This window comes from Trichechus manatus, unplaced genomic scaffold (assembly GCF_000243295.1).
Source record: "Trichechus manatus latirostris isolate Lorelei unplaced genomic scaffold, TriManLat1.0 scaffold00053, whole genome shotgun sequence".
Taxonomy (NCBI): Eukaryota; Metazoa; Chordata; class Mammalia; order Sirenia; family Trichechidae; genus Trichechus; species Trichechus manatus.
In genome coordinates this window covers 13959698-13969654 of record NW_004443989.1, presented here as the reverse complement: position 1 = coordinate 13969654, position 9957 = coordinate 13959698, and the positions used below count along the sequence as shown (strand labels likewise).

Genomic DNA, 9957 nt, shown 5'->3' with positions numbered 1-9957 from the left:
TCCTTTTTGTCTGCTTTTTGCTTCAACTCTTGGATAATTGTGAGTATTAGAGATTTGAATTCCCTCTCAGGTAGTTCTAGTGCTTTTTCTTCCACCAGAAAGTCATCTGGTGTTTTATTTTGGACTATTTCTGGAACCATCCTGTCCTGTTTTTGTAAATGTTTTGATATTGTCTGCTGTCTTCAGGACATTCAGCTGTTATTTTTCTCATTTATTGATTGTAGATTTGTTTTGTCTTTTTTTTTATTTGGCTATGTCTGAGCAGGTGGGTGTGTGTTCTTTATTGTTTGCTTGTCTGTGGGCATACTTTTCACCTCCTTCTCCTAATTGACAGGATCAGTGACTCAGATATGGTACATCAGGGCAGGTCTAGCTGAAGAGGTGTTACTGGGACAGGTTGTTTGTGGCACTTACTACAGCCACCAGGGTGGGTAAGTAATCAGTGCAGGGCAGGTTCCAGTAGGCTGTGTCTGTGCTGCTTGGCGGTGTGATGTTAAGCGCAAGGTGCAGGTAAGCAGGGTGTAGGGGGGAGATTGTTATTTGTGGAGCTAAGATAGATAAGGGAGAGAGGAGAGAGGAACAGGAGCCAAAAACATACAAACAAACAAAAAGAGTGCTAGGGGAGCTTGTTGTTGGAGTGGGAAGATGAGAGACTACAAAATGGAGAAAAACAAAAGGGGAAGAAAAAGAAAAAAAAAGAATGAATAAATAAAAATCAGGAAGGAAAAAGAACAGCAAAGTTCCCAGGGATCCCACCTGTGTGGCTATGAGGTCTGGGGAAGTTGTTCTCAGGTGTTGCAGTACAGCCTGGCTAGAAGTTGTAGAGGTATTCAGCACCAGGTATTCAGGGAACAGGGAGAGAAGGAAGGTATTGAGAGAAGAGAACCCGAGTAATGAGGAAAAACAAAAAGGGAAAAATAAGGAAAAGAAAACAAAACAAATTTAAAAAAAAGAAAAAAAGCCCCCAAAAAAAACAGAAAAAAAAAAATAAAAACATGAAAAAAGAAATGCTCTCAGGGATCCCTCTGCTTGTGTGCACAAGCTGATTGGGTAGGTTCCAAGCTGCACAGCACTGCCCAGCCAGAACAGGCTCCCAACTCAAGGAAAGGAAAAGAAAATAAACAAACGATTCAAAACAAACAAACCAACAAAAGCCCTGAGATCCCACCAGCATGGCAGCCCAGATTGGGAAGCACTTCCACATGTGAACGGAGCTCTGCAGCCCCTCAGGAAGAAGCAAAGATGGTGCACGGAGCCAGGTGTTTGAGTAAAAGTAGGGGGAAGTGGTGAGGGGTAAGGAAGAAATAAAAAGAAACAGAAAAAAAGGAACACCAGCAGCCAACAAGTGGCACTCAGAGAGCCAGCCAGTGCTGGCGGGCGTGTGGTATCCAAGCAGCCGGTGCTTCCCAGACAAAAGACTGTGGCCGCGGGAAGCAGAGGAGGCCGAGTGGGGGTGAAGAATGGTGTGTGGGAAAGCATATATAGCAAATTACCGGTTGTTTTGTCTCCCACTGGAAGCTCCATGAATCTGCTTTCTCATACCCCCTATTTGCTGGTCTCCAATAGGAGCCCAAGATGGAGGATCTGCACTGCGTTAGCTGATGGGGGACCTCCGCATGAATCTCTCCTCGCTCTCCATTCTCTGTCAGTTTTCTCACTCCATTTGGTGCTTGGCTGAGTTCTTTATCTCTTCATTTGATGTTCTTGGGCTTCAGGATTGCTCTTTTTTCTGTTTGGCTTAGTTTTTCGGATCTTTGCTTGGAGGGATGGCATGGTGCTTCTGCCTAGAGTGCCATTTTGCTGGAAGTCTCACATTTAAATTCTTATTCTCAAGGTCCAGAGAGAAAACATGTGCAGGGAACAAAGGAATGAGAGGGAAGAAATCTTAACCTTGGCGCTCTGAGGGCAGCATTCACTGGGTGGGGTCCTCATCCACATTCTGAAAATGCTGAGGATGGAGGCATTTTAATCCCTCAAATAGCTATCAAAACGAATAGAATCAGATTGTCCAGGGTAAGTGGGGTATGTGGGTCAGGATAGGGTCCATCTTGTTAGTGCTTTCCCAAAGTCCCAACCCCATCTGGCATTATCATAGGGTGATGAGGTGGGACAAGCAGCCCAGCGTTGTGGCTGCACTGTTGTATCTGGAAGACATGCAAATGGGGCTGTCTCTGTGCAGATACAAATGAAGATAACTGCAGAGCCCAGGGTGAAGCCAGAACTTCGCCAAGTCTGCAACCCAGCAGCTCCACCATGAACTCCTTGCTGAGCTTGGTTTTATTCTTGATTGCTTACCAAAGTCGTTTTTAGGGGTGGGAAACATCAGTACCTTTAGTGTGTGCCTGGGTTTGCTTCCTTGTGATTCCACCTTGACCATTGTGTCTCTGTGTTTGCAGGTGTTCACTGTGATGTGCAGTTGGTGGAGTCTGGGGGAGACCTGAGGCAGCATGGGGGATCTCTGAGACTCTCCAGTGCAGCCTCTGGATTCACCTTCAGTAGCTACTGGTTGAACTGGGTTCACCAAACTGCAAGGGAGGGGCTACTGTGGCTTGGTTTGATAAGAAATGCTGCTAATGGCCTTACAAGAGAGTATGCAGTGTCTGTGAAAGGTAGGTTCCTAATTTCTAAAGATGATTCCAAGAACATCCTGTATCTGCAAATGGACAGCCTGAAACCCGAGGACACAGCCATATATTACTGTGCGAGAGACTTAGTGAGAAGTCAGTGTGAGCTCAGACACAAACCTCCCTGCAGGAAGGCTGGGAGGGGGAGATCAGGATCCGCTGAGCCCAGGGCCCAGGTCCAGGGAGATTGAGGAAGGATTTTCTTTCACAGTTTATTTCCTCTTTTCCTTCAAAAAATATGCATATATTTTTTTTGTAAATAAAGCTTCTCCAGGAACCCTGTTTCCCTTGCTGCCTCTGACACACCATTTCTTAGCTTCGGATGTATAAAAGAGCAAGGATTTTCATACTTCCAGCAACAAAATCAGACAGGAAGCCACTGCGTTTATGACGAACAAACCAAGTATGGCATCACTCTAACTCTCAGTGCTGCTGCATGGCTAGAAGGAAATCCACACATTCCTAATTCCTTTTCTTTCATTCATTCTTTTTGTTTCATTCCACAAACATTAACTGATTAATCCCTTTGACTCTGGCCCTTTGGAGGGTCCCAGAGAGAGAAGGGGAGAAGTGGTCTCTGCTCTCACATTTCCTCTGACCTGATCAGGTTTAATATGAAGGGACACAACCCACACTTGGCTGGGCACAAGGCATAGAGGACAAGTTAGACCACTGTTACTAAGAATTCACTGGTAGCTGGGTGAATGGACACTGGAAACTCAAGGAGGAAGTCTGGAAAGTGCTGACATATTCAGGGATTTGCAACCAAAGTCATGAAACAAGCTGTGTATAAGTTGTTGAATGGGAAACTAATTTGCTTTGTAAATTGTCACCTAAGCAACAATAAATTTTTTTTTTTAATGAGAAACTATTTGTTCTGTAAACCTTCATCTAAAGTACAAAAAAAAAAAAAAAGAATTATCTATGTGAGATCAAATTGACTACAGCAACTCAAAAGGTTTGATGGGAAGACTAGGTGAGAGTGAGTTGAAGATAATGGTATGGAATAATTTGGAAAAGGATAGTGAGAATAGCAGCACAACTGGAAGAATGTAATTGATGTCACTGAATTGTACATTTAGAAATTTTTGAAAAGGTGTATCTTTGGCTATGTATATTTTCACCAAAAAAAAAGGTCCTCCAAGGCTGAGAAGGGAGAGTGTTGACATGTTGTGGAGTTGTTAATCAATGTCATAAAACAACATGTGTACTGACTGTTTAATGAAAAACTTCTGTAAACCTTCATCTAAAGTACAATTAAAAAAATTTAAAAAAATCACTGGTAGTGTATTTAAAAAACAGAAATCCTTGTCTCACAATCTGGAGGCCAGAAGTCCACACTGAACATGTGGGCTGGGTCATGCTTCCTCCACATTCTCTAGGGAGGATCTTTCCTGGTATCTCCTGGCTTCTGGTAGACCGAGGCATTCCTTGGCTTACAGATGAATCTTCAGAGTTTGTTTCTATGTGAAGTCTTTTCTCTTCTGTCTCTGTGTCTCTTCTCTTTATAAGGACACCACTCAGATGGGATCAGAACCTACCCTACACCAGTAGTCTCATGTTAACTGATCGTATCTGGAAAGACTCTATTTCACATTCACAAGTATAGGAGCTAGGACTTCAGCATAACTTTTTGGGGGACACCATTCAAACCACAACAAGTAGAAGGGAAGTAGAGACCACTTCTTGGCCAGCAGCTATAATTAGTCCTCGTGGAGACCGAGGTCACCCAGAGACTTCCAAAGACATTAGATCAGCCCTTTTCTTCCCATCTCTCCATCAACTTGGTTTCATCATGTCCTCAGAAAGACTCCAGGAAAGCAGAGCTAAGGATAAAAACAAGGATGGGTTGCAAAACAGATAAACTTGAAACGTATCATTTAAACTTAGAATATTGAGATCTCTTATTGTTTATGTTTTTCTGGTTTGATCCTGTTATGGTTTGAATCACAAGAAACCATATTACAGGAAACAAAAGCAGGCCAATATCTATCATTATCCTAGAGCAAAAATCCTAAACAACAAATTAGCAAATTGTGTATAACAATATATAAAATGTATACTATATCACAGTTAGGAGCACTAGTGACTGAGTGGTTAAAAGATATGGCTGCAAACCAAATGGTCAGCAGTTTGAATCCACCAGCCCCTCCTTGGAAACGCTATGGACTAGTTCTATTCTGTCCTATAGGGTTGCTATGAGTCAGAATCCACTCAATGGCAACAGGTTTATACCACAATTTAGATGATCAGTGGGGATTTATTCCAAGAACAAAATGGTGGTGTTTGGAACATTGTGAATACACTAAATGCCACTTTAAAATGGTTAATTTAATGCCATGTGAATGTCATCTCAATAAAATAAATCAATTAGTATAAATCAACACATTAACAGGATAAAGAAGAAAAAAACCTATGACCAGTTCAGTAGGTGTGAAAAACAGCGTTGATAAAGTTGATTAAATTTTTTGTGATCTCTCCCAGGTAAATAAATAAGGAATTTAAGTTCCTCTATTTTATAAAGGTATATAAAAATATTACATCTATCCACATATTAATACTGAACTATTGAAAGTTTTCCCTAATCTCAGTAAAGTACTGGAGGAACTAGTCAGCCCAATTAGACAAGGAATAAAGAAGACATAAAGTTTGGAAAAGAAAAAGTGAAACTCCCCTTACTCACCAATAAAAAGATTATGCTTTTTGAAAATCCAAAGGAATCTACAAAAAAAGCTATAGATCTAATAAGTAAACTTAGAAAAACCAACAGATTGAAAGTCAATAAACAAAAACCTTCTGTATACTAGCAACAAAAACTTAGAAAAGAAAATTTAAAAATCAATGTCATTTATAATAGCATAAAAAATGTAAAATACTAGAATATACCAAAGATTGAACAAGATGTTTATACTGAAAACGACAAAACACTGTTAAGAGGGCTTTTAAAAGTCCCGAATAAATGGAAAGCTTTATCTTGGACATGGATTGGAAGATTCAATATTTTTTAAGGTATTTTTTTTCAAATCATCCTATGTTTAATGTGATCTAAGTTAATTTCCAACATGATTTTTACTTTATAGAAATTTAAAAGTTACTTCTCAAACTTATACGAAAATGCAAATAATTTAGAATAGCCAAGATGATCTTGAAGAACAAAGTTGAAGTACTGACTCAAACAGATTTCAGAACTTACTATAAACCTAAAGCAAGTAAGACAGTGTGGTATTGACAAAATGATAGACATACAGATTATGCAACGGAAATAGAATACTCAAGCATGGAACCACATCAATAAAATAGTGGGTAATAACATTTCCTAAGTTTTCTGATATGATTGTGATGAGTTTTCAATGCCTTATATTTAAAACCTTTGTAAAGAATGACTGGTGATTGAAATAACAACAGGTAGTGCTGAGTTTTGGAAATATTGTGAAAAGTTTCCAGAAGGAAATGCAATTAACGGGGCATCTGTGATTAGCTGTTGTAGTTATCTGTAGTATGTCTCCAGGTCTTTTTTTTTTTTTTTTTTTAACATACTGTGATCCTTAAGGTTGTGTGTCAACTTGGCTGGACCATGATTCTCAGTGGTTTGGCAGTTGTGCTATAGTTTGGCAGTTGTATGATGATGTGATCACTTCCATGATGAGATTTGATATAATGTGATCACCTCCATGATGGGATCTGCTGTGAGTAGCCAGTTAGTTGAAAGGGAGTTTCCTTGGGGGAGTGGATTGCATCCAATATAGGTGGACTCTCTGGCAAGTCTCATGGGATTTTGCTCACTCAGGATCCTGCAGCTGTTTCCTGTTTTTCTGACTTCTGGTTCTTGGGACTTGAGCCAGCAGCTTACCGGCCATCTTGCCTGCTGATCTTGGGATTCTTCGGTCTTCACAGCCTGTGAGCAAGAGCCCTGCTGTCTGAGCTGCTGATGTTGGGTTCCCTAGCCCCTGTGGCTATGTGAATCAGACGTCTCCATCCTGACCCACAGACTAGAGACATTCTAACCTCTATAACCGTGTGAGCCATTTCCTTGGTATAAACTTCTCTATATAGATATTTATATACAGTATTGGTTTTGCTTCTCTTGAGAACCAAGCCAAAGACACATATTAGGCACGGATTTTTTTTTTTTCCCCAGAGTCCCTGGGTGGTGTATATGATTAAAGGGCTCAGATTCTAACTGAAAGGTTGATGGTTCAAGTCCACCCAGAGGTGCCTCCGAAGAAAGACCTGGAGATTTACTTCCAAAAAATCAGCCTCTGAAAACCCGATCAAGTATACTTGTACTTTCACACATATGAGGGTGTGATAAGTCAGAATCAACTCAACAGCAATTGGCATGAATTTTTTTTCTTTTTTTATTTTTGTAATTAAATGAAGTTTACATTTCAAGTTAGTCTCCCATTCAAAATTTTTATACATACATTGTTATGAGGCCCTAATTGTTCACCCCATTCTGCGACAACACTCCTCCTTTCTGCTCCTGATTCCCCAGGACCTTTCAACTGCTCCTAAACCTCTCTGCCTTCCCATCTCACCTCTGGAGAGAAGCTGCCCCTTTGGTCTCTTGTATCTACTTGACTAAGAGGCACACTCCTCACGAGTATCACTTTATGTCCCACAGTCCAGTCCAATCCCTGTCTGAAGAATTGGCCTCAGAAATTGTTTTAGTTCTGGGTTAATAGTCCAGGGGCCATGCTTTCTGGGGCACCCCCAGTCTCAGTCAGACCATTAAGTCTGGTCTTTTTACTAGAATTTAAGTTCTGCACGCCACTTTTCTCCTGCTCTGTCAGGGACTCTCTGTTGTGTTCTCTGTCAGGACGTTCATTTAGTCTCATGAATCTACTTGAGCTAAGAAGCATACTCTTCAAAAGTATCCTTTTATGTCCCATAGTCCAGTCTAATCTTTGTCTGAAGAGTTGACCTCGGGAATTGGTTTAGTTCTGAGTTGACAGAGAGTCCAGGGGCCATTTGTTTACTTTTTATATTCTTATTTTTTTTATTTTATTGCTGTACTTTAAGTGAAAGTTTACAATCAAGTTAGTCTCTCGTATAAAAACTTATACATACATTCTTCTGTGACCCTAATTGCTCTCCCTATACTGTGACAACACACTTCTCCTTTCCACCCCTGATTTCTCGTGTCCATTGAACGAGCTCCTGACCCTCTCTGCCTTCTCATCTCACCTCTGGACAGGAGCTGTTGTTAACGATATGTGTACTACTGTTTCATGTTCTTCGTTCTCCTTTACTCCAAGTGGTTGGGACCAATTGATGCATCTTAGATGGCTGCTTGCAAGCTTTTAAGACCCCAGACCCCACTCACCAAAGTAGGATGAAGAACATTTTCTTAATAAGCTTTGTTATGGCAATTGGTATGAATTTTTAATGAAGTAACAGATATTTGAAGGAGTCCTGATTGCACAGTGGTTAAGCGCTCAGCTACTGATCAAAAGGTTGGTGGTTTGAATCCACCACCCGCTCCACTGGAGAAAGATGTGGCAGTCTGTTTCCGCAAAGATTTACAGCCTTGGATCCTATGGGGCGGTTCTACTCCATTGTATAGGGTCGCTGTAAGTCAGAATTTGACTCTACAGCAATGGGTTTTCTTTTAGTTAATGTATACAAAGATTTCAGGAAAGGACTCAGCTTTTGAAAGTCTTTGGAGTTTGCCTGCTTTCAAACAATCTTCTTAAATTAGCACGTCATTATTAAAATTGGAGGAAAACTTCCTATAACCTGAAATTCATAAACCTAAGATTATATATGGAGCCCTGGTGGCAGAGTGGTTAAGAGCTCAGCTGCTAACCGAAAGGCAGATGGTTTGAACCTACCAGCTTCTCCCAGGGAGAAGGATGTAGCAGTCTGCAATGTACCAATCTGCTTCCATAAAGATTTACAGATTTAGAAGCCCTATGGGGCAGTTTTACTCTGTCCTATAGGGTCGCTATGAGTCTGAATCCACTCAACGGCCACGGGTTTGGTTTCTTTTCTTTCTTTCTTTTTTTTGGTTAAGACTTTATATACGAAGTAAGACTCAGGAATATGTTTTCTGATCATTTTTTCCTTAAAATAGTATTTTTCCAAAATGGAAATTTTTCTATGTGGGTGCCAGTGATATACAATGTGTCCTTAAAACCAAACCCATTGCTGTTGAGTGGATTCTGACTCATAGTGACCCTATAGGACAGAGTTGAACTGCCCCACAGGGTTTCTAAGGAGTGACTAGTGGATTCAAACTGCCGACCTTTTGGTTAGCAGCTGAGCTGTTAACCGCTGCGCTACCAGTGTTCCAAAGAGAGCTTAATAACCATAAATAAATATTTTATAATGTCTATCAAGTAAAAGCTGCTTGCATGTCTATTAGCTAACAAATTTAATCTGTAACTAACAGCCTCTTTTGTTATATGAGAACATGTTGGTTCATTTTGGATCATGCAGAGAGGATCATGGATCATGCATTGAGGGTGAAGATATTCAGAATATCTTTATTCTTTACTGAGGACTTCACACTAGTAGGAAACAAGCAAATGGCCTTCAAGGAGTATACTTTCCCATTGAAAAATCATTCCACATAGAAGATTCCATTATCTTAGTAAAAATAAATCTTTTTATTTTGTTAATCAGGAGTGAATGATGAATACTTATGCTTTCCTGTTTTATTTCTCATTTTAGGTTTATATTCCTTTTAAATTTGTAACTTTAAATTTGTTAGTATTTTGCAATAAAACTGAATGTGACCTCTCACTGAAATTTATTTTCAAGTAATATTTTAAATTGGTGTTTTAGTCATTTGGAGAGGAGAAAGCTTTGTGTGTGTGTATATATATACATATATACATATGGGTCTTGTTTCAGTTTTTTGTAGGTGGATATCCACTTGTGTCAGCACCATTTGTTAAAGAGACTGTATTTTCCCCAATTAATGGACTTTAGGCCTTTGTCAAATATCAGCTGCTCATGGGTGGATGAATTTATGTCTGGATTCTCAATTCTGTTTCATTGGTCTATGTATCTGTTGTACCAGTACCAGGTTGTTTTGACCACTGTGGTGGTATAATAGGTTCTAAGATCAGGTAGTGTGAGAACTTCCACTTTGTTCTTCTTGAGTAATACTTTACTTATTCGGGGCCTCTTCCCTTTCCATATGTAGTTGGTGATTTGTTTCTCCATCTCATTAAAAAATGGAATTTGGATTGGGATTTCATTGTATCAGTAGATCGCTTTGGGTAGAACTGACATTTTCACAATGTTGAGTCTTCCTATCCATGAGCAAGGTATGTTTTTCCACTTATGCAGGTCTCTTTTGGTTTCTTGCAGTAGGGTCTTGTAG

General features: G+C 40.0%; 1 long non-coding RNA gene and 1 gene segment (V, D, J or C); one reads left to right on the top strand and one right to left on the bottom strand.

The window, feature by feature from the left end:
* Window positions 1–9957, top strand: part of LOC101356308 (immunoglobulin heavy constant gamma 1-like) — a 458188-nt gene that overhangs the window by 70001 nt on the left and 378230 nt on the right.
* Window positions 4399–9957, bottom strand: part of LOC111820856 (uncharacterized) — a 96977-nt gene continuing 91418 nt past the window's right edge. Inside the window, exon 4 of the long non-coding RNA XR_002824350.1 lies at window positions 4399–4450. This is a non-coding gene — a long non-coding RNA (uncharacterized LOC111820856). The remainder of the gene's footprint in view (window positions 4451–9957) is intronic.